The sequence below is a fragment of the Aricia agestis genome, chromosome 6, assembly GCF_905147365.1.
Source record: "Aricia agestis chromosome 6, ilAriAges1.1, whole genome shotgun sequence".
In the NCBI taxonomy this organism is placed as follows: Eukaryota; Metazoa; Arthropoda; class Insecta; order Lepidoptera; family Lycaenidae; genus Aricia; species Aricia agestis.
This window is the reverse complement of record NC_056411.1, coordinates 3,450,627-3,475,872: the sequence shown is the minus strand read 5'-3', so window position 1 is coordinate 3,475,872 and position 25,246 is coordinate 3,450,627. Positions and strand designations below refer to the sequence as shown.

Below are 25,246 nucleotides of genomic sequence, written 5' to 3'. Positions count from 1 at the left end.
GTTAAATAATAATTAATATTCGTCTCTGAGTGCGGCAAGATAATAATAATTATATACTTAACTTTTAGCCTAATCTCCGAATGGCAGACGCGATGGGACTGTTCCACCAAAGGGCGACATCTTTATAATTTTTTCCCTAATATTCGTGAACGGCTATCCAAACATTGGATGGATATTGATCACTGCGTTTCTCAATTCCTGACCGGTCATGGAAATTTTAAGGCCAAACTCTACGGATTTAATCTAGTAGCATCACCCATGTGCGAGTGCTCGACCGAAGGCAACATGTTTGAACAAACAGCTCATCATGTTCTCTGGGAGTGCAGTCTCTGGCAGGACGAAAGAACTACAATGCTAAACAACCTACTCTGTACATCTGGTGTCGCATACTACGGTGATCTCGTGGACAGCGCTAGGAACTTCCGTGCCTTCAAGCGTTTTTGTCACAATTACTACTGGCAACAGTCTAACACAATAAATTAATTTAGCTCTAGCGTAGTAGTCACTATTATTATTAACGTTTATTCCCGTGGTGCTTCCCCCTTCCAGTTCTTTGACTTTCGGTCACTGCAACCTTGTGCTGTCTCCCGCTTTATATGGGGAGGGAATCTGGAATTCTTCCTACTCCTCCTATTTTCTTCTGATTAATTTCGTTGCGGGTCCCAAGACAGCTTTAGCATGTCCCTCGGGCTCCCTGAGATCATATCAAAGGGTTTTCGTGGTTGGATACCGCTGTCAATCCTGGCGACACAGGAGATACAGTGGTGGGAATGAGTGGTGGGCCAAAGCCCGTTTAAAAAAATACTTAACTTTAATTTTAGAAGATTTGTTCAGCTTCATTATTTTCGGTAAATCTGTTGTCTAAATTGTGTTGCGAATTGGTGTATCAATGCTGGTGTATCACTGGTATCAATGGTGATCATTGCATGATTCATTTTTTAGAAAGAAAATGAAGCTTCACTTGGGCTAGGGATCCCTAAAACGTCATTCACTTAAAAACCTCCCGACACCTTTGATGGCCTCAATCACATTATTATTGATAGACGATGTCCAGCCAAGAGTATTTTACTAATAATATTTAAAACTTATACTTACGTAGTTATTACATTTTGTAATTAAAGTTTCTTTTTGTTTTCAGTGGTCCAACCACTGAAAACGTAGATTATATTTTCTTAAGGAAATGCTAACCATAAATATAATTTCATTAAAGACATTTAATGTCTAAATATTATAGGGTAGAGAAAAAATTACTTTTAAAGAAGCTATTTCAGATTTAATTTAAGTTCTTCGTAGACCGACGTGATCGCGAAAACACGTCATGTGGCGAGAACACGAGTGTTCTTGGAAAAGGTTTTCCTTGTCCTTACAAGGAGACATGACATTACACTTTGAATACCTCTTACACCTTTACTTTAAAGATACAGAGATTTTTGTACTTTTCATTTACTCAGCAACACAAATTGGATGTACGTATGGCAATGTATTTAAAACAATTACAGCCAACGCTGCGAATCATTATTATAACCGACTTCCCAAAAAAGGTGGTTTTATATTCGGCTGCATATATTCTTTAGAATTTAAAACAGAATTTAAACTTCTGAAAATTGCCCAGTCAGTGTCTATGGGCGACGGCTGTTAAAAACATGTCTACTTGTCATTAATACTGAAAAAGTTAAAGCAAAACACTTCCTTCCCACAACATTTACATTTTTTACCGACTTCCAATATACGAGTATATATAGGAGGTTATATGTTCGGCTGTGGAGTTTTTTTTTATTTTTTTTTTTATGTATGTTCAACGATTACTCCGCCGTTTGTGAACCGATTTTCGAAATTTTTGTTTCGTTGTATTAGGTTTCACTCCAATTTGGTACCATGTTCACAAAAGTGGTGACCTGATGATGGGATTCATGAGTAATCGAGGGAACTCCTCGAAATTTATATGGAAACATATCATCATATGTTTTATGAGAAGCATCCTAAGCATATGCTACCAAAACGCAAGATTTCGCAACGAGGTATACTATGGTTCCGAAGATACTAAGAGAACTCCGGATTCCTTATAGATACAAGTTTGGGGGTTTCGGCGCTGTTTTAAGAACTGAAAGCATATGCTACTATGCAAATTACATTCATCATTATCATCATTACCATGACAGGGTCACCACTGTCACCAAAATTGAACATAACAAATTCAACCTTAACTCCAGAGCGTAAGGCACATATTTGACAATACTTCTGAGAAGTAAGTTGCTTCGATATTAGGCGGCCGAGCCGCAGCGGCCAGGCCGCGGCTGCCATCGAGATCTTAGTATGCAACCACCATAGACCACGCGCACCTGGGGCCGAACGGTGTCTCGAGTCGAACGGTGGGACCGGTTATAGATGTCCCAATTCGTACACCACATCAACCACATGTGGCCGCTTGGGAGTTGAAGCGTTCGAGACCGGTTTCCTGCACGATATAATTTGTTGCTAATAGTTTGTGTATTCTCAAAACTTCACACTCGAAATATTTCGTGTAAAGATCGCTCGAGTCATACAAATGCTATGGACCGGTAGATGTCCGAATTCGTACACAAATTCACCCTCCTATTGGTGGATATGTAGCAAAGTAGTCCATAGTTGTCAAATAAATAAATTACGAACAAATATTCTTGCTTGTGTTTCTTTTACAATATAATTCCCTACTTATAAGTTAATGTGTTTAATAGAAACTTAGTTAAATTACAGTAGCTTGTACAAAATATGTGAATTCTGTGGAGTAGGTGAATTATGCCCGGTTTCTGAGGAACTTTTAACGGCAGTTTATCTATTCGTTAACGCTATTGGTTTGATAAACTAAGAAAGTGCGTTTCTGAACATCGCATAAGATAAACTCCGTTTAACCCTTAATTCGACGGAATTTTTTTTTTCGCGATTTTTAATTTTTTCTGTTCATATACCTTTCCTTTAGTGTCTAAAGATGTACAGAAAAGTATTAAAAAATCCCTATTTGACAATTTTCGAGAAAATGAAAGTATAGTATATTATACATTGCCGGGTTCCTACAAAACATACTTCCAATATATACGTATAGCCCGCTATGCAACTCTGATTCACAGCACATTACATTTAATTATTTTTTTAGAAATAAAATAAATTAAGAAGAAATAATTGGTTTCTAGTTAAAGTTAGGACAAATAATAGCTGTTTATTTAGCTTGTTATTTTGAAGTCGGTGCCAGTTAAAAAAGTTTCAAATATTCTGGCAGACTGAAGATTCAGCTAAGTATATCTGGTACCGACTTCAAAAAGATGAAGATTGAGTACAGAAATAGTTGAGGTTTAGCCGAATACCGAAAAAGGCACTATTAGATAGGAAAAATTATTTAATACTTTTTAGTTCATATTATTTAAAGGATGTTATTATTGTTTTTACCTTGGAAGTCGGTTTTAATTTTTGTGGTATACTTTACGGAAAAACTATCACGCCTATTGATTTGTGCTTCAAAATAGTAATTTTTATTTACTTTTTATTTATAAAAAAAAAATTACATGTAAATATTGTGTTATCACCAGTCAGTCAAGGTGTGACGATGCGAGCCCTCAGAAAGCTCGGCTTTTAGCTTGTCTAGCATAATATAATAGTCGTACCTACTTGGTGCCATCTTCCGTTGTTTATCCCTGGAGATCTTCATCAGATCTTAAAACTTTATAAGATGGAAACCTTATCTACTGAATGTCCTATATTTAACAGAGAAACCCCGTGCAGATATCAGTACAATCGTACATTTTCCACCATACAGTTCTGAATTACTCTCCTATATAACGTGTTAAAATGCCATATTGTTATTTATATAAAGCATAACTGTTATATTATTTACCGCTACATTACATAACGCACACGTAACGTTCGCTACCGGAAACATTTGTGAACTATTTTATTATTTTTATATCATTTTTATTCATTATGTCTATAAAAAATGGTGTTAGTTTATTTGATGTTTCCCGCGACTCCACTCAGAGTTTTTGGTATCTTGCACCTTCAAGTTATCGTACCATATAGTAACGTAGTATTTAGTCATCTGTACTTATAGTTTTTAAGTGCTTTTACTAATTTTTATTAGATTGTCAGGATCTCATTCACTTGAGTCCCAAGTAAGCCACAATGCGCTAGGTGTTCCAGCGCATCGTCGCGGAGTAATGTGGAATGGTGTCCACGAGTTGAGCCAGAAGAGGTGATGGGGCTGCGGTCGTGTATCACGCATTTCCCGTAGTCCCACCTTCAGGAGCAGGAACTCCGTTGGGGTTTTAGTGGGTAGTCCCGGGTGCGTCTTCCGTCCGCCCCGGGGAGTCCCACATACCTCTATGGTCTTCCCCAGGCCCCGGGGATGCGTAAACGCATTCCCCCAACGAAAAAAAAAGGATCACATTCACTATGTTACGAGATAACTGGGGCCCAAAAACATATATAAAACCGGCCAAGTGCGAGTTGGACTCGCCCATGAAGGGTAGCAGCAATAAGGATTATTTTTATGAAATTAAGAGGTTTTTGATTTATTTTCATATTTCAGTTGATTTAATGAAAGTTAAATTATGGTTTACCATTTATGACGTATAAAAAAAAACTACTGGCTAGATCTCGTTCGAACCAATTTTCGTTGGTTGTTTATGTAGTAATGTACATCATATATTTTTATTAGATTTATCATTCCCCTAATTTAGAAGTTGTTTTCTGACTGGTAGAAGTTAGAGGGGGAAGGACACACATTTTACCACTTTGGAAGAGTGTCTCTCGCAAACTATTCAGGTTAAAAAAAAATGATATTAGAAACCTCAATATGATTTTTTAAGACCTATCCATAGATACCCCACACGCAAAGGTTAGATGAAAATTTTTTTTTTCGTTTCAGTTGTATCTATAGGGACCCTTAAAATTTTTAATAATTTTACCATTTTTGTATCAAAATCTTAAAGCGATTCACAGATTACATCTACTTACCAAGTTTCAATAGTAAAGCTCTTATGGTTTCGGAGAAAAGTGGCTGTGACATACGGACAGATAGACAGACAGACAGACAGATATGACGAATCTATAAGGGTTCCGTTTTTGCCATTTGGCTACGGAACACCAAAAAGGCCGTTTTAGCCTTTGCGAATTGAAGGATAAATGCTCCTTTAAGGGCTAAATAGAGTTTATCCAGACTAATAATATATGTGAAAATGTGTCTGTCTGTTACCTCTTGACGCCCAAACCGCCGAAACGATATTGCTGAAATTTGGTATGGAGATACTTTTTATCCCGGAAAAATGCACAGCGCGATAAATAAATTTTGGCGCCATTGCGTTGCGGCCGTTATCTAGTTCGTTCGTAAGTTATTATGAATGATAAATGATTTTCTAGGTTAGGTTAGCCTAAGTTACACAATATAAGCGTACAATAATAACAGGTCAAGTGCTAACAATATAGCGTCTAATAAAATGGGCTTTACAATCGGCATTCTAAAATTATTATCCTATACAGTAATTAAAAACATTGTGAGAACGAATTGCAATTGTTTTCTGACTGGTACGAGTAGATGGTCGATTCAGAGTTAGGCACGAGTTTTTTTTTTCTTACACTCCGTTGAGTATTTTTGAAGAGATAACTTCTTTAGTAGCGTTATAAAAATATTAAACTCGCGTCACATGTGACCTGTAGTATTTATTATTACAGCGGCACCAGAAATACATAATCTGTGATAATTTCAGAAGTATAGGTATAGCGGTTCTTGAGTTACAACCTGGAGACAGACAGACAGACGGACAAACATCGAAGTCTCAGTAATAGGGTCCCGTTTTTACCCTTTGGATACGGAACCCTAAAAAATATAAAGTAAGGGGGCAAACAAGTCATCATAAATCATCTAATGGAAAGCAACTACCGTCGCCCATGGACACTCGCAACATTAGAAGAGCTGTAGATGCGTTTTCTACCGACATTGGTCTAGCGACAGCGACGTAGAGCAAAATAATCGAAAATTCACCAGTAGGAAAAAATTTATAATCCATCCCACAGAAATAAATAAATAAATAATAATAATCTATACATATAATAAAACTGTAGAAATGACAATTCTGTACATTAAAGATATCATTTTGACTTTTGACGAAGCAACCAATTGACTTGATTTTTGGCATCGACTTACGGCCGTTCCCAATATTTGATCTATCTCTGGTTTTGCTCTACTAGTTTTGTTTTCTTTAGACCAAAAAGACAAATCGCCACAGAATAGCTCACAATTGACATAAATTATATGTCTCTAATGTCTAATCTGAGCTATTCCTATCTCTAGTAGGGCAAAACCAGAGATAGATCAAATATTGGGAACGGCCGTTTGTTGAAAGGATAGAGAGTAACATAGGCTACTTCTGGTCTAAAGGAGATTTGCAAGAATATTCGTACTCGTATTGTACACGATTTTCGAATTTCACGCGAGCCAAGCCGCGGGCAAAAGCTAGTAAATAAATAAATCAAGATTTCTTACTGTGAATCTTGATTTATTTCTGTGATTCATCCTTACCACTTATTATTATTTCATCACAAAATGATATAACAAATTAATAATTATGCATTTAGTGCACGAGAACCAGTATTTTACTTAATTAACATAAAATAACAATTATATTTAACGGAACATAACACACTAACTAGGGCTTAAACATTATATTTAAAAAATAGTTACACACATTTAATTAAGATACATAGTAATGGTTACATCAAAATTACAGCAGGTATAATCCGTTATTATTTTTTATGAATGAATATTTTATTCAAGTTGTTAGTAAATACTAGGTGACCCGCGAACTTCGTAACATTTCCCTCCTGATTATAAACCATTCCTGGACTTCCACAAATATTTCAAGAATGAAATCACCCAAAACGGTTCAGCCGTTCTCGAATTTTAGGGAGACTTAGAAAATTTAAATTCATTTTTATTTATAATTATTAATTATATAGAAGAACTTATTAATTCTAATATCAAAATAACCACAACAAATAATATCAAGCCAAAATATTAAATAAATAATATTTTAAATTCATTTAAATTAAAATTATTTAAAGTACCTAGGTAATTTAGTAATGATATCTAACCTATTTTTGGTACAAATTGTTACTTTATAAATGTTAATTTTATGTAAAAATATGAAGAATTAAAAAAAACATTCGTAAACATCATCTCACAGATCTTACCACATTTTTTTTTCAATTTTTACTGTTAGAGAATAGTAAAAGTCTTGAATTATACATTGAGCGATATTTATTCGAGCAGAGTTTTACCTTACATGTCTCAAAGTTAATTACAGAATGAATCAATCAATGCAATATGGCTGGCTTTTATACCATTTTACACAAAAGAAACGAACTTTCGTTGATAATTCAAATATAGCAAAATCATAAAGAAATACATTAAAATTAAGAATGGCTAAGATTAAGTTGAGTACATAATTCTAAATATTAATTAATGTACTTCTCATATTTTAGATAATATGAGAAGAGGAAGTTATAACGGAAGTAAATAATCCTCCCGCCCGATAATTAATATTATTATTAATTATCAGTTATAATTAATAATAATAATATTTTTCAAATATTTTTCCAAATTGAAATGTCAACCACGAATAGAAAATAAAGCAAGATAAATATAATAATCACTTATTAAAATTATATATAGTGACTAACATAATATACTGATTTAAATAAATAAATATAATATCATGTAGCTTGTCCATCGACATCCGCTAACATTACATAGGAACGTATACGCGGGCCGCGTACGCGTTGAACTCTTTTGCTATAACGTGCGACGCGCTTCGAACTCTACAACTCGGAGTTACAATGACCCTTATTACGTCGTCATAAAGGTCAGATGTTGGTAAAATAACTGTGAATGGACTGTAGATGGTCAATATTTGTATCTCGTATAACCTACGCGGTTGCATAACAATGTTTTGACTTTAGAGGATGGGTGTGTTTATGTTATCTCGACGTAAAATCTTTAAACAACTATTCTGTAAAATAATACACAGACAGCACACCTTGGGAATAGGGAGGAAACAAAGTTAAGGTTATGCCTTACATTGAGATATTAAACGTTGATTTAGTTGGTATAATAATTACCTACCGTAATTATTATAAACTAAATTTTACCCGCAGTGTCCTACAAGAACGTTGTACTTTTTCGGAATAAACAAAGGCCTGTGTGTTTTTGTTTCGATCAAAATCCGTTCAATATTTTTTGCGTGAAGAAGAAACAATCGTACACACAAACTTTGAATAATAATACATTCAATTAGGTACTTAATATGTACTTATTGTGACTAATAAAATAAAATTAAGAAATTTAAAAAAAAACCCGCCAAACAACTTTAAAAAGTAATGAAATAATATATTTAATTCACTGACTTTAAGTTTAAATAATTCCTAAGTGTAAAGTGATATTTTAATCCATAATAATTGTTGTCACGGTGTGTCGGGGGACCGCCAACAGTGTCTTTTGCATTTTGTATAGCCATGTCACTGATTGTCTCGATTTGGTTCGCTGAAAACTGACCCCTAAACTATAATGTTATGTGAAATCAAACATCTACATTAGCGGTCCCCCGACACACCGTGACAACAATTATGGACTAAAATATCACTTTACACTTAGGAATTATTTAAACTTAAAGTCAGTAAATAAAATATATTATTTCATTACTTTTTAAAGTTGTTTGGCGGGTTTTTTTAAAATTTCTTAATTTTATTTTATTTCATGCTTTTTAAACTTGTGTTGGTTATAATAATTTCTATCAACAGGATCATATTATATCCCAATAAATACCATCTAGGAATGTCCTTTTGGATGAGTCCGTCAATATGAGTCCAAACATGAAACCTCCACTTTGGGTTCATATAGAGCTCGGCTCTCATAGAATCCAGGTGATGCTGCAGCAGCAGCATCCAAAAATGTATTGTTTATCTACGTCTTACTAGTTGTCGCAATTAAAATGAGCCCAAACACGAAACCATTGCTCTAAGTTGGTGAGGAGTTGGGTATCCTATTGATTACCAGGTGATGCTGCAGCACCAGGTCAACTTTCCATTAATCACACGTCACGAACATGTCACGAAACAAAAACAAAAAGTCACGAACTAGAAAGCAATAAAGCCCACCAAACGACTGCAAGTTGCTAATCGGCCGTTCACGAACCAGATGAACCACGATTTTTCAGCACGGAGCAGGCTGATGATGATGAACTATAGCTAAGAACACTCTCAATTAAATCAGCTTTCAAACAAAAAAAACCCTCTTTTTTGTCGGAGGTTAAAAATATTTATTAACTATAGAGTTAGATAATAGTCTCTCGGCTCTACCCACTAAGAAAACCTTTCCATAGAGATTCTCTTCATACAAACTATTGCCCCTGTACGTGATTTGTATAATATCATTGTAAAGCCAATGGTTGTACTAGAATGGAAGTTTTGTTTACCTTCATCAGTATAAAGAGTTTGTACATACCTATTCGTTCGTTTATCTTAAAACTTTAAAGAGATAGTCTTGTGTGTATATTTTTTATTATCAGTATTTCGGTAACGACTGTATTATTTTCATTGAAAGTATTAAGTGAATACTGGGTAAGAATAAGCGATCTATACATAGGTCGTACCTGGGAAACCGTGCCTTTTTAAGCAATTTTAATTTTTTTCTTACTTTGTCCCAAGCCAAGCTCGATTTCCTAAATATGAAGCTGCTTTTTCGTGGTCATGCCAACTTCGGCCAACGACTGTTTATGTTTTACTAATCAAATAATTTATCTGTCCCTATTACAAACAAAGAAATACCTATATTCTGAAACTTAAAAAATATCATGATCAAAAGATGAATTAAAAATAGATACCTATAGGATGCTATGAAAACAAAATTGGAAAAAATGCGTTCACAAATTCCAAGATTCCACATTCCTTAAAAGTTGTTTTAACCAACTTTAGAACAAGGACTTTTGTTCGTTTCTCTTTATAAAGTACTTCATTACGCATTGCAATACGCAGTTATGGTAATTATACATCTTAGCATACGTAATCTAGGTACAGTTAAAAATTAACTAGGAAGGTTAAATTTAGAAGGCTATTATGCAAAGTTTTCGAGTTAAGATAAAGAAAATGAGATAAGTAAATTTCGTACGAAAATAATAATAAAAATTACCAGGTAATCCCACAGTATAATTAAAACAGGTTTTTTCACTGATCTCACAACACGCCGAAAAATAAACAATCTTTGCCGTTACCGATGTAACTTTAAAAAAAATAAGAAAAAAAAAACACGCGCGGCTGCGTGCAGCGTTCGTACGATACTGGCGCGCGATTGGCGAAACGCGGGAATGCACATGCCAATTGCCAATGTACAGAACAGGTTTTCCCGTTGATGTTCTATGAAAAATAGATTAAAAAAGATTTGTAATAAAATATAGGTTTGTTAATTATTATCAAGACTCTGCAATTAATTTTCTGTTTCAGTTTTTCCGCCATTTTGAAACAAACTTGAAAATTGCTAGTCTTGCTAAAATTATCGGACTTTTAAATTTTGTTTTGTTACATAATTAAGATAAACAATAATATATTATGCTCGTTAAAGTAATACTAATACATCATCTAACAAGTAAAAAAATCAGTTTTAACGCCCAACAAAGTTTACAGTCTTAACATAATATATTTAACGGAAATATAACAAAATGTTGAGTCTTGAAGAAAATGTGTAAAAACTACTTTTTAATTGAATTGCTATATTAATATTTATTGGTTTATATATTGTGTTTAATGTCACTATTTGTGCACGTCCTATCTGCTGTTTTAATCCTATCTCTCTCCGTAGGGCTGCTGGAAGAGATTTCTTTTTAGAAATAAGCAGATCCTTTGTGTCGTCTTTCTGTGTAAACTGTAATGTGTGATATATTTTTTGTGCACAACAAATTTATAAATAAATAAGTAAATAAATAAATAATGATGAGAATTGAGAAATTATCTACATACTAAACTCGTGCAGCAATTCTTTTCAAATTCAAATTCTTTATTAACACACATACATTTCCTCTAATTAATATTTATTTTAAATGATAATTCAATAATTTTGAAAACAATGTAAATATGTACAAAAAATGTTTTCTACACAAAAACGTACTTAGTTTTTGTGCTTATAAGATCTCTCTGTAATTCAAGGTTTGTTTGCGTGACTCTATCATTGCACTACTCAAGAGCCGGATGATTGTGCGTCAATGATCTATAAATCAATGTACTACGATCAATGATCAAGTCAGTATGCAAACGCTATGGCGAAATGTCATTATGATTATTGTAATGTGAGCCTTCAACCTAGATACGGGTTAAATCAAGCGAAAAAATTGCAATAAATTTTCACACCTCTGCGGGGCTAAAATGGTCGCTTTGAAGAATCATGATATGAATCGTAATATGATTCATTTTTCTAAAATCGCAAAATGCAACGCTGCTTGCAATCCATTTCTGTATTTTCGTACTAAATAGACATTTGTCAGTTTGACAGTTTTGACAATTCATTTGCTGAATTGATTGAGAGGAATTGCTAAATGTGACTATTTAACTCGTTTGTTTATTGATTACTAAATGACGTTGTGCCTAAATTCGTTTATCGCACGGGAGCCGAACATTTTTCCAGGATCAAAAGTCTTATATGTCCTTTCCTGGAACTCAAAGTATCTCCATACAAAATTTGGATGAGAGAGGTTTGAGCGTGAAGAGGTAACAGGCAGACAGACAGACTTTCGCATTTATAATATTAGTATGGATATGGACATAAACTGCCATATTCCACACTAACCTTTACAATACATATATTACAAATGTGACTGTGTCTATCTGTCTTTCTGTCTGGTATTGTAGTCCTGCGGAAGGACATAGGATAGTTTATATCCCAAAGAATGTACATTTCCTTTCGAACAAATTTTGTCGGCGCAAAGAAGTTTCAGGCTGTATCTAGTTCATTTTAAACAATAATATATCGACTTGGAAACTATTATTTAAATAGATGATTAATTATGATTGACATTAGTTGTAATTAATAGAAAATTAGCCGGCGCAGGAAACTGTTTTGAGTCGAAAAACATCCGACAGCACTGTGTACACTTTCCGAACAGTGGAGGTACAATTTACAATTTTATTTCATAAGTTTTCCGCCTGGCAAATTTTTTTTAAGCAATTTCCAAAAATAAAGGTAAATCATTTGACGTTGTGTTTTCTATACATATGAATCTATATAGGTATATTATATTCAATTCTTTATAAATGTAGTGTATGCACTAGCCCCTACTACCATTCTTATGAATGGAATTCAATGTTTAAAATTTTTAAAGCCTTCAGCAAAAGTTTTATTTTATATTTTTCCTATTTTCTTAAAGGTTTTTATAGCTATGCAATAATCCATATGGTATCAAACTTTATTATTCTTAAACGTAGCGCCACTCAAACACCTAACTTCTGTTTTAGTCTGTATTTTAATTTTCAATAAATACAATACATTTTATAAATCTAGGTCGACATGTACGAAAAGGAGAGTGTTAAAATTACATCACACCAAAGTCGGCGTTATTATTTTGCAGTTAGGTGAGATATTCCCATGAATATTCTATTGTGTTTCACATTGGGCACAGTCGTCGGCTGTACGCTGTACAGTGAGTCACTCGAATATTAATCAGCTCATACCCTATTGTCACATCGACTGTCGAAGGCTTTGTTGGAAATATTTCTACTTTTACCAACACCTAGTTCGTTAACATCTTGGCACAGAAAGTAGACCCAATAGAACATTTTTCTAAAAAAAATCTATGAGTAAGTACTTAATGAAAATCAGAATTTATAAAGACTCTACATAACTTTTTTTTTAAACATGAAAAAGCGATTTTTCCATGTCACCATTTTTCCATAAATTATTATCAATTCTTATACTTAACTTCTAGAATATAATGTTATGCCCTTTATGTTACATATTTTGTGGTCTCTACCCAATACTTAACAATGTTAAATTTAATAAGTTTAAAATTGAATTTTATTTTGCTACACGATTACTTGCAAGAACGGCGACGCAACTTGGCAGCTTCAAATTACAATACTTCCAAGTCTCAGTGTGACCTAACCCTTAAAATATGAATATTTGATTAACACTTAAAGTACTTTCAAAAACGATATCTAGTCAAACCACTTATCAAATTAACCGGTATATGTAAAAGTTGAGCCTATATCTCAATTCCAAGGTTGACACATGGACCAGTTTTTGCTCTATTTCGGTTCAGTTCATTCAACAAACTATGAATGATTAAGAGACTTTTACACGACGCGATGCGATATCGCAGCGATAAAACACAATATCTGAGGGAAGTACAGCTATGTTTTGGTATAAGGCAGAATATATCTTTGCCAATTTGTGCGTTATCTCGTTCCAAAAGAAAGGTACCATAAAATACATGTTCCTTTTAACGCTAAGCGCGTTCCTGAGTTTGTGTATTGGCTAATAGCTGTAAAAATTAAAATTAAAACCGGAAACATCTTCGGGAAACACCTTCAGTATTAGTAATTTTACGCATCACGTAATGTGTGAAAACGCTCTGAGAACAAAGGCCAACACACAAGAAAACCACCGATTGATGTTGGCTTCAGCTGACCTCGTCACTTCGGTTTATCAATGAAGTAATCCTATTCAGGGTTCCTTGATATCAATTTGAACTTTGAAGATTTTTAGCAAAATATGGAAAAACTAACACAAGCACCAGAAGAGAGCTTCTGGTGCTTGTGTTTACTGGTGGCCTGGGTTTGATGCATGGCGATTACGATTGTGAAGTCAGACTGTATATTATTTATCTAGAACCGTTATCGACATCGCGTCGATTGCTCCCGTAAGATCTTCGCAATCATTAAGTATAAATGATATTCAAAAAGAGGTTTATGTTGTTTCGCAATGTTTTCAAGCAAAAAAACTTTGGAAAATAAATCTCATTCCTACTTGATATCGAAGAGAGACTTATACACGAGCGTATTTATAGCATAGCACTTTATTTGGTCTAAGTATTTCAAAAACCTAACAGAACCTTACCTCTTCACGCGAAAACCGCTGAACCGATTTTGCTGAAATTTGCTATGGAGATACTTTGATGATGATGATGTCCCGGGAAAGGACATAGGATACTTTTTACTCCGAAAAAATGTACGGTTCCACCGCGATAAACGAGTTTTGGCGCAACGGAGTTGCGGGCGTCATCTAGTGTTTCAATAAAGGAGTAAAATGTAGTCGTGGGAAACCTGGTGAGTCATGTATGAGATGGAGCGTAGGTAAGGAACCTTCGCGCCATGGTCGCTCGACTCCATTATTATAATTGAACATCCCTGAAACTGTGATGCAATGTTGTCTTAGCACTTATGTGACCTAGATTGTTTTATTTAGGGGAAAAACATCAGAAGAGCAGCTTTTCTGATGTTGCGAGTGTCGACATTTAATTTTTATGATGTTCTTATTTCATACAACGGAAGAAAGAATTGGATTCTTTCCTCCAGTTTCATATTATCTGATGCATACAAATATTATAAAGCGGAAGAGTTTGTTAGTTTGTTTGTTTGTTTACACGCGCTAATCTCAGGAACTACTGGTCCGATTTGAAAAATTCATTCAGTGTTAGATAGCTTATTTATCGAGGAAGGCTATAGATAGAGGAAAATGTGGAAAAAACGGAGGAAATTATATAAAATTTCTTATTATCTTAAGAGCTACTGGAGCAATTTTTATATTATTTTATTTGGCAAACATGAAGGGACATGGGCTATTTTTTGCGAAAAATGTACAGTTCCGTGAAATTCCTAAATTACGCGGGCGCAGCCGCGCGGAACATCTAGTTTATTATTACTTACCGAGAACTACTGATTTCTGCTACACTGAAACTATAGCAGAAGAAGCGTTGCCATTTACAAGAATTTTAAAACAAATATTATTTTGGTTTTGTCTCTTACTTGAAAAAAAAACAATATGAGACAGCTCGTATGTAGAGTACTAGAGCAAATTTTTTATTTGTTACGTACTTAGTATAATTTACATATTATTTGTTTTCATTGTGTTCGATAGCCGTTTTTAACCTTTTGTTAGATGCGACCTCTCTGGTACAAAAAATATTTGGTTTGGAAACAGATTGAAAAACACTGGTCTATAAATTCTAACATACCCACATCCTATATCAACATGCGCTTGCGCACTTACATCATATTGCCCTTATTTTTTTTATAAAATAAGGAGGCAAACGAGCAAACGGGTCACCTGATGGAAAGCAACTACTGTCGCCAATGGACACTCGCAACATCAGAAGAGCTGCAGGTGCGTTGCCGGGATATAATATGCCTAGGCCTATGGTTGATCATTCATCATAATAAAATAAAAGATAAATAAGTGCTAAGGTAATCATCCCACAAGCTAAACTTTCAATTAACGCAACCTTCAAATGTATTGTCCTAATGATGAACCACCTACTGTAACCTCTAGTAAAGCCTACAGACCTACTTGCAGTCTTATTTTGCCTCGGATCTTCTGTGAAGATGATCCTTATCTCGTTGGTATAGAGGCCATGTTGGAGGTAAAACTACTTAAGCTTGTAAATGCGTTCCTCCACGCATACAGCCTGAATACACCTGTCACTGACTCATCAATAGAATGTTAGTATACTAACGGGAGAACGTATAATAATATTATGACAAGATTATAAAATTTAAAGATATGACATTGTAACCATTATTATCCTTCTCCATACTAATTTATATCTATAAAATTCTCGTGTCACAACTCAGTGTTCTTGCACGAACTCCTCCAAAACGGCTCAACCGATTTTAATTAAATTTTGTATAGTACTTACATTCGTTAGGCCTGAGAATAAATTTTTATCTACTTTTTAGAGTTCCGTAGTCAACAAGGAACCCTTATAGTTTCGGTATGTCCGTCCGTCCGTCTGTCTGTCTGTCTGTCTGTCTGTCCGTCTGTCCGTCCGTCCGTCCGTCTGTCAGCGATTTTGCTCAGAGACTATAGGACCTACAAAGCTGTAATTTGGCATGAATACACATAGGTATTAATGATGCCGACAAAATGGTACATAAAATCTTTAAAAAGTATTGTTTTTATGGTACCTGCCCTATACATCAAGTGGAGATGAATTTTTTTTTCGCGCCCACCCCATCGTGTCGTTGGATAGGTTTTTTAAAAAATATTATGATAGATCATTTTCCGATTTAGGGAACTATTTGTGAAATATTAAGTTTTAAAGTGGAAAAAATCGTTAGAGTCCAGTGTCCCCACCTTCTACCAGCTAAACGGTTGCTTCTGGAAATGTGAAAAAAATTTTTTTCACATTTCCAGATATTAGGAGATATGCTGAATTTAAAAGGAAAACTATCTGCTAAGAAGACTTCATAAATTATTGAGTAACTATAGTCGATCAACTAAAAAAAATCCTTTGATAGTAATTACTGAGATGATGTTGTTAGCATTGTAAAACACGTTATAAATGTACATTCATTGATCATACACATTTTTCCAAAACTAGCGGTACTACGGAACCCTATATTGCACGTGGCCCGACACGCACTTGGCCGTCTTTTTATATTGATACTGGAAATAATTTATATGGCAAAACAACATTAGTCGGGTCAGTTAGTTTATATAAAATGAGAAATTGTATGTTTCTCTGATGCCTTTTTTTATTGCGCTTGCGTACTTACATCATATTCCCCTTTTTTTATAAAATAAGGAGGCAAACGAGCAAACGGGTCACCTGATGGAAAGCAACTACCGTACCCCATGGACACTCGCAGCATCAGAAGAGTTGCAGGTGCGTTGCCGGCCTTTAAGAGGGAATAGGGTAATAGGGGAGGGTAGGGAAGGGAAAAGGGTAGGAGATTGGGCCTCCGGTAAACTCACTCACTCGGCGAAACACAGCGCAAGCGCTGATTAACGCTGGATTTCTGTGAGCCTGTGGTATTTCTCCGGTCGAGCCGGCCCGTTCGTGCCGAAGCATGGCTCTCCCACGTCTTTCACACTTTAACTCCGATTTAAATACGATTTGATATCAACAAACTTTGAGGGACTGGAAAAGACAAAAGATAGTCACAGAACAGATTTGTCACGGAAAAAATGTACGGTTCCCACGCGATAAACAAATTACGGGGCAACGGAGTTTAGTCATCATCCTTTAAGAGGAGTCCACACCACCGTTTTTCCATACAAACGTGGTCCCCTGTTTCCTCCCTGGATAATGCCGGTAGAGTTACAATTTTTTTCTTGAATATCTACGGCCACTATTAGCATGTCCCTATGTTTTCTTTTTTTTCATAATTTTATTACTAAAAAAGATAGGAACGTCCAAAAACCCAAAAAATTGGGCAGATTTTCCTCTGCGTTCAAACACCCAGAAAACAAAACTGGCTAAAATAAACAAAAAAAATAAAACATAGGAACACGGCTCAAGCCTTGCTTTAATTCTTAATGAAAAAAGTACTCAAATCGGTTAAGTTTTGGAGAAGGAATCAGCGGACAACGAATCGAAGATTTTCTGTTCATTTATTAGATCTTTTGTCGTGTTGTCTCTATCGCGCTCTGCAGTAGACTTGAGATTGGTGAGACAGCAATACATTTTCAAATACCTATTTTCAATTTCTCGCCCCTGGTGTATCCTCTTAAAACAACAATTTTCTATCTTTTTAACCGACTTCCAAAAAACGAGGAGGTTATATGTTCGGCTGTGGATATTTTATTATTAAAAATATTACGATTTCAATATAAAGAAACTAGTAGTACAAAGAACTCGAAAAAAAACAGCGCAAGCTGTTTGTGTTGAATAATAATATTATAATTTGGTAATATTTAGTACCTTTCTACTACACCTACCTGTATTTATGAAATCTAACGGTATGAATATACCCGTGACGATGGCTGCAAGATATCGACAACGTCGCGTTACTATTATAAACTAATCAATTTACCGCTTGACACCCGTAAAAAGTACATTTTTAGTCTGTTATTTTTCTAAGAGGCAGTTATTTTTCAAACAGCTGTAGAATATAGATATTATTATTCAAGCAATTACTAATAAGTTCGCCGATATTTGTTTATATGTTTCCTGTTTCCCAGACTCAATCAAACTTTGGTTCAGCGGATGAATTTTGAAGAGGTAACAGACAAACATACAGACACACTTTCACATTACTTCTGTGTTCTTTATTTCGTAACTAGACGACGCCCGGAATTCCGTTGCGCCAAAATTCGTTTATTGTGCGGGAACCGTACATTTTTACGAGATAAAAAGTATCCTATGTCCTTTCCCGGGACTCTCTCTCCATACCCTGCAAAATCGGTCTAACGCAGGGGTTCCCAAACTGTGCGCCGTGGAAAGGCAAGAGGGGCGCCGTGAGTCAATCCTTTATAATTATCCATAACCAGAAATATTATAAAATAAAATAATAATGATTATGAATCATACATCGCAGGCAGATGATTAAATATTTGTTTATTATTATTTACTTGTTTAACCTAACTATAATCAATAAAGGTGTTTATTTATGTAAACGTATATTTTGTAATAGCAATAGCTAGGTAGAGACCAAACAACAAGTCAATATTTGGTCACCGGCGCGGTGACCAAATATTGACTTGTAAGTGCGCCACAGGCAGAAAAAGATTGGGAACCCCTGGTCTAACGGTTTAGGCTTGAAGTACCTCTTCAGACGAACAGAGAGACATTTCCACATTACTATTATATCTGTGTTCTTTGCTCCTAATTCTATAGGCAAGCGACTGATCAAGTCAATTCAAAACTAACAAACGGAGCATCGAGTACTAAGGATTCATTTTCCGTCTGTACATTGTTACCACAGCTACAGTTTGTGGCGTCACGTAGCCGACTACTATTATGGGGGCTTACGGCCTGTCGCTTCCTTTTGACCTCAAAATATGTCCAATTAGGTCTTCACTTCCTAAGTGTTTGAAAATACCTATCGCATTTCCTAAATAAGTCGGGCAGTATTAAATATACTAATTATTACTAACGTTTATTATGTTATTCATCTAGCTACAGCTACATTTTACACTCACCTAGTTTTGAAAGTCGGTTAAATAATAAAGATTGCATTTTTGCAACATAATATAAAAGTAGTGTCAAAAAATAATATGAAATTGGAAGGGATAGGCGCAATGTTCCATTTTTAGGTCACTTTGGGGGAACGAGGACTGAGGAGTGATCAGGGCGTTGCGCGAGCGCATTGGTAGATCAGTGATCAGACGATCGTTATTGGTAGATCGCGATAATACAGTGTCACGTCTTTGGTTGATATTTTTATGTTATAATGTAGATATTGTACACATGCGAGTAAAATCAATGTTAAGATGTTTCTTAAACTAAGTACAAGTAATAAAACGAAATTCTGCTACATTTATGAGCATATTTATTAGTGACATACATAATAATCTAATACATTATAATTTTGAAAAATACATTTAATAACATATTATAATAAAACGGATAAGTACAGGCCTATGATAGATAACTCTTTGAAATAAAGACAGGTATAAAGTAAGAGACAAAGTCTTCTTACAATATTATGTTACTTAACTATCATAATTATTATTATTATTAAGCCCTGTCCTATTTCAGCAAATTATGTCTATAGTAGATGCGATTTTAACAGCTCAAAAATTAAGATCATTTTGGCCTGATAATAGAAAATAATACTGCACATTGGTACGACTACAGTATGGTCGAAAGTAATAAGAAAACCATTTATACCACATGCATTACGTATACGAAGTAAGAAATTGACCAAAAACAGTGCCTTGTGAGACACCACAAACATTTTGGGCCCTTAGCCATACTTTTGTTATTTTCATTGCAAAGAAATCAAAAATGAATAGGATCAGCTAAGGGCCCTGTATACTGTTAACAATACAATAATCGCTAAATAAATATTGTTAAATATTATATTATGAATAATGTACATGAATAAAGTGAATTATTATAGGGTTTTATATATTATTCAAACTTCACTTTTATTTAAATACAAACAAGGTAAGATTTGATCTTTATTAAAACCAATTTATAAAAATATGACATAACTAAATTACATATTCACAGATTGCTAAATCTAACACAATTGAATTTATTTAAATTTGCAGTGTAAAGAAAATTTGCCACACTAATAAAACATATTATTGAACTATTTGCTATGTTGTATTTGTCTGATATATTGAATAATATGTAAATATTTTATTGGTACAGGCATTAGACGTAGGTTACACGCTCTGTTTCTCATTCGTTCAGTCCATCAATATGGTAGTATTGATGCGAAACTGAACGTCTAACCAGTTGATTGACGGACTGGTAATTTATTTATTATGCACTTTTTAGCCATCAATCTGAACGTTTAACCTTAGAGTTTGATATTTATAAAGACATGAAGTCAAATATATAATTTGGATCAATTTAAGAGTGCACAAGTTTAATTGCATAGTAATTTAATAATTTTGTGCGAGATGAGCATCAGTCTCTCTTGCTCTTGTTAAATAGAAAGAGCGAGAGATATAAGCACAACGCCGAAGTTAAAACTATCCAACCTTTACAACCTCAAAATAATTTTAATAAAATTTCGACATCACAAACTGTTAAATGCGCACCAGCTTTTGATAAAATCAGTAACAAGTATTAAATGCCAATATGATGGATATATAGGGCAACCACCTAACCATTGACACTTAGTTTGAACGGCAATAGTAGGATGTTTTAGTATTCTCTCTCAAAGTGTCAATAAAATTAGGTCTACCTTAGTTTAAAATTTAACATACAAGCGGTGAAGGCAAGGGTTACATTTATATAAACTTTGATTACATATTTTAGAACATCTATAACACTATGATAAAGCATTACCTACGTTACACACAAAAATTAAATACATATAAAGGTGCATCCAGATTAGTGTCATGTGACCGAGATCATAAACGCTACATTTATAAGTGTGTGTAATAGCTGATGTGTGTGTAAATAACAATAGATGTATATTCCCCTATGTGACTTTCTTTGCCTAGTTTGGGAGTTTTTTAGTTTTTTTTTTGTAAACATAATTTATGGTCAATAAACTATCTTTATTTGTATGCAGTCTTGATATTTGTTTATTACGATTTACGATACAAGGAATGTTCGATGTCTAGTCACATTCAAATCTGGACCCACCTTTAGAACTCACATATAATATACTGTAACAATTACTACTAAAATATAGATATGCGAACTGCGCGAAGTTGGCCGCGTTTCGAAAATGACATTTCACAAGCGGCTAACTTCACTGTGTTCCTACGTTAACGTTGATAATATAAAACATTATTTTAAAGATCTTCAAACATAATACATTTTCAAAAAAATACTTTTATAACCTCAATTTCTTCGTACAAGTCGAAACGAAACGATGAAATGAGCTAAACACACAGTAACAGGTGTTAAACACGTATGTTCCCAACGCTCCTTCACATTCCCTTCATCATTATAGATGTAAGTACAACAATTTTGGTCTAATTCTAGGCAATTCAGTTTGGCTTCTTGTGTTTTAGATTTTGGACACACAAACATATTTTATGGACTAGTAAAAAATAAAATAAAAATTATTATGGTAATGGTATGAATAATAAAATAGATTAAGTAGATATAAAGATATTATATGCATTCAACAAATTTTAACTAATGTTTTGGTAAGGTAAGTAGGACAGCTAGCTCATTCTAAACTTTATAACTAAAACAATACGAAACATTTTCGAAAAAATGACTTTTTACCAAAAACACAAATCAGGCCAAACTGAATTAATGTTGTTTCACAGCCTTATTGAAGTCTTGGTGGTTTAAAAAGAGACCTCTGCCCCAAAGTCTTTGGTGTTGCCATGTATTATGTTTACTTCGCGTATATTATGACAAAATATAAGTAATGTTATGTTTTTATAATTATGATTTTTGATTTCGATTTTGAGAAGGTTAAGTAAATAATATTATTCCTATAGCAAGAAGACAATAATTATGTTACCTGTAATTTATTTAAAGAACCTAAAACTTTATATCATACGAGTCATTTTTATTTTATTTTATCTTATATTATTATATTCTTTATATTATTTTATTATATTCATTGTATTGGTCTTGTATAAACAATTTTTATGTTTTAAACATATTTTTTCTTTTTGCTTATGGTACTTTTATTAATATCCTCAATGGTTTTAAAATGGCAGTCGGGGCAGAGACGATGATAATATAAAATAAAGAGGCGGGAATGATGTTAATTAGTTAATGTTCTTAATATACCGTTGTCATTTGTATTTTATCACATTTTAAAATATAATAATTATGTCAGTTGTTATGAAGATTGCCAGGACAAAATATTAAGTATGCATTTTGGTTATTATTTGTCAATAATATGTAAGGACTTTGCATTATTTAAACTGTATAATATTGACATATATTTAAAAAGTTATTAATTTTAAAAATGGCTACCATGTAACTAGCCTCGCCCTCATATTACCAACTTTCTTATTTTGTCCTGACAATTCTATTTCTTACAATATTTGTTTGTAGTATTCCTATTCGATCTAAGCCTCTTCTATTTCTCAGTCTCAGGGAATGTATGTTGGTAAGTCTCTTCGTTGCCTTACAAAATATGTTCATCGCGTCGAACTTTTATAAATGTATTTAAAAAATATTCAAAGGAAATAATTTCATTTAATATTGCGATTTCACTAGTGTACTTCGTACTATAAACTATTTGAAGCATTTTCAATTACAATTGGCCTATACGTTGATTATATTATTCCACAGCACGACTCGATTAAGGAGAGATATACTATCTAATAAACTTTCTATAGTTTTGTACAATATTTTGAAGGCATGCTCGGATTATTTGGAAATACAATCACAATGTTTTGTGCGTGACAACGAATTTACTACAACTATCCACGACTGAGCGCGTAACTGAAACGGTTCCTATTAAAAAACAATAAAATATTTTTTTTCTGGCAACACTGGATGTCATATTATGTAATTTTGAAAGATCTCGATCGAGTCGAACGTAAAGTTTACTTTTAATAATACATAAGTTATGTTAATATGGGCATGTAAAATACGAACGTATGAAGTTAATATCTGTCATAACATTGTGATTGCCAGAAAATAAACTGTCAAACTATAAAGTGTTAGTACCTCATTAACAGTGTTAGTACCTCATATTATACATCGACTATTTTTTATAATATGTTATATATAGGAACTTTGTCAGGAACTGTCCCAGGTAGGCGCTAGATATATGTTACTAATAGCCGTTAGATCCTTTGTGGTGGGGACGGACGTAGTCTGTGCACGGCTCTTATCCATTCACTAAAGCGATCCAATACATTAATATCATTCCACAGATAAAATATAGACTGTTTGCACACCGAAAACACGAGTGACAGATCTGCGGTCTCACGCGACAAACGGTTATGCGTTATGTTGCATCTCGCTCTATCGCTTTTTGTCTTTTTAGTGTGCAAACAGCCATTTTTTTCAGTCACTAAAGAATTGTTACTTAAACCTATTCGCGAGTTCGGAAACAAGCTTGTTGCATTAGTGTAGTGGCACGTATAATAAAATAACTGTATTTGATACAGTGACGAGATTTTCCTCTCTTAAAGCTATACAATTGATATAAATTACAATATGTATCATGTAATACTCTTTGTGCATTTCGATATTAAATACCGCTGGACGATGTTCGGTCTATATACAAGACGTCCGCGGCTTGACTAGATGTTCAGAAAGCCCGTAACGGTCGCCACGCCAAAAGATGATTCTCCAATACTCGTAAGATGAAAATTAAAAAAGAGGATCACAGATAAAATACTATCGATATGACATGCCTCTATTGTCGTTGTCTATGGTTTTGGAATTTTTCTTTTAGATGGCTACAGGCATGTTCATCGAAAAACTTAGCTAGGTACTTCACGTCATCGTCTATGCTACGCGTCAGATAATATTGTCTTTAGCATTGTATTTACATAAGGCAGTTGGTGGCCGTTTGTGATTAGAAAAACATGAGGTAGATTGTCGACAGAAGACTATTCCACTTCTCAACTTTATTCAACCTAGCTACTCTCGCGACCCTCGCCTCTTTTGGCATGCGATCACCTCCCTTCCCACAGATATTTCGATAACTACGCGATAAATTCGTTTAGAGATGTTGCCATTAAACATATCATTCGGCTTTTCTCAATATTACCTATACATATCATAAAAATTACTAGGAAATTTGGATCTCATTTATGATCTGTATTCAGTGACTGGCCAACAGATTTTTTTACGTCTATGTACAAATTAAATATCACAGTTCAAAATTATAATTTGCGTCGATACGAAGCTAAAGTTGACACTTCGTGTCTGTCACTGTCAAAATACGCAGACGTTCTAATTTCAAATTTGGACCATAGACAAGCAATGAATACAGATAATAACCGTTTATAATACAGGTTTAAATAATCCCGTAGTGATTTTATAACAATTGACGTTTACTACAACTAAAACGCGATATATTTTAAGGTACTGTGTTATATCTGCTTCAACACGGATACAAAGCTATTTACAGGCGGAGTGTTGTACCGCATAGTGAATATTCGATATTCGTATAACGTGCATTATATGAACTTTTAAGTAATATAGTTTCTATTAAGTTGTCAGACAAAGGAACTCTTTTGCGATTCTGATCGCTTCGAATTACAAGCTTACGCGTTCTCTTAGGCCAACGATTCTTTCGTCAAACGTTAAAATATATATTTTTTAATTAATGGAGAACAAAATATACTTTATATAATACATATCTTATAAACTAAATCTTAAAATATATCTATGAACTAAAAGATTCAAATTTTAACAAGAAAAATTATATTATTCAACATCTATCTCTACAGGGTCTTATGTGACGAACACATTTTTATTGATTTCTTAAAATAAAACATCGATTTAGTAACAACAACAAAGAGAACCAAAACGAAGAATAGACAAATTGGAATGTCATAGGGCAGAAAAATATACATAAGATAAGTTTAATGATGTTTTCAGGTACACTGAACATTATTTAAACATATAATTGTTTTAATTAAAAAATTACATACAATTTAATAATTAATGTATTCGCCACA

At 33.9% G+C, this 25,246-nt stretch overlaps 1 protein-coding gene across 2 annotated transcripts in view; it reads right to left on the bottom strand.

The window, feature by feature from the left end:
* The window catches only part of LOC121728062, a 28,280-nt gene extending 17,948 nt beyond the window's left edge, over positions 1–10,332 (bottom strand). For both annotated transcript variants that reach the window (XM_042116168.1, XM_042116167.1), the window contains exon 1: positions 10,208–10,332. The gene's annotated coding sequence lies outside the window, so the exon portion shown is untranslated. The remainder of the gene's footprint in view (positions 1–10,207) is intronic.
* Between the last annotated feature and the right edge of the window lie 14,914 nt (positions 10,333–25,246).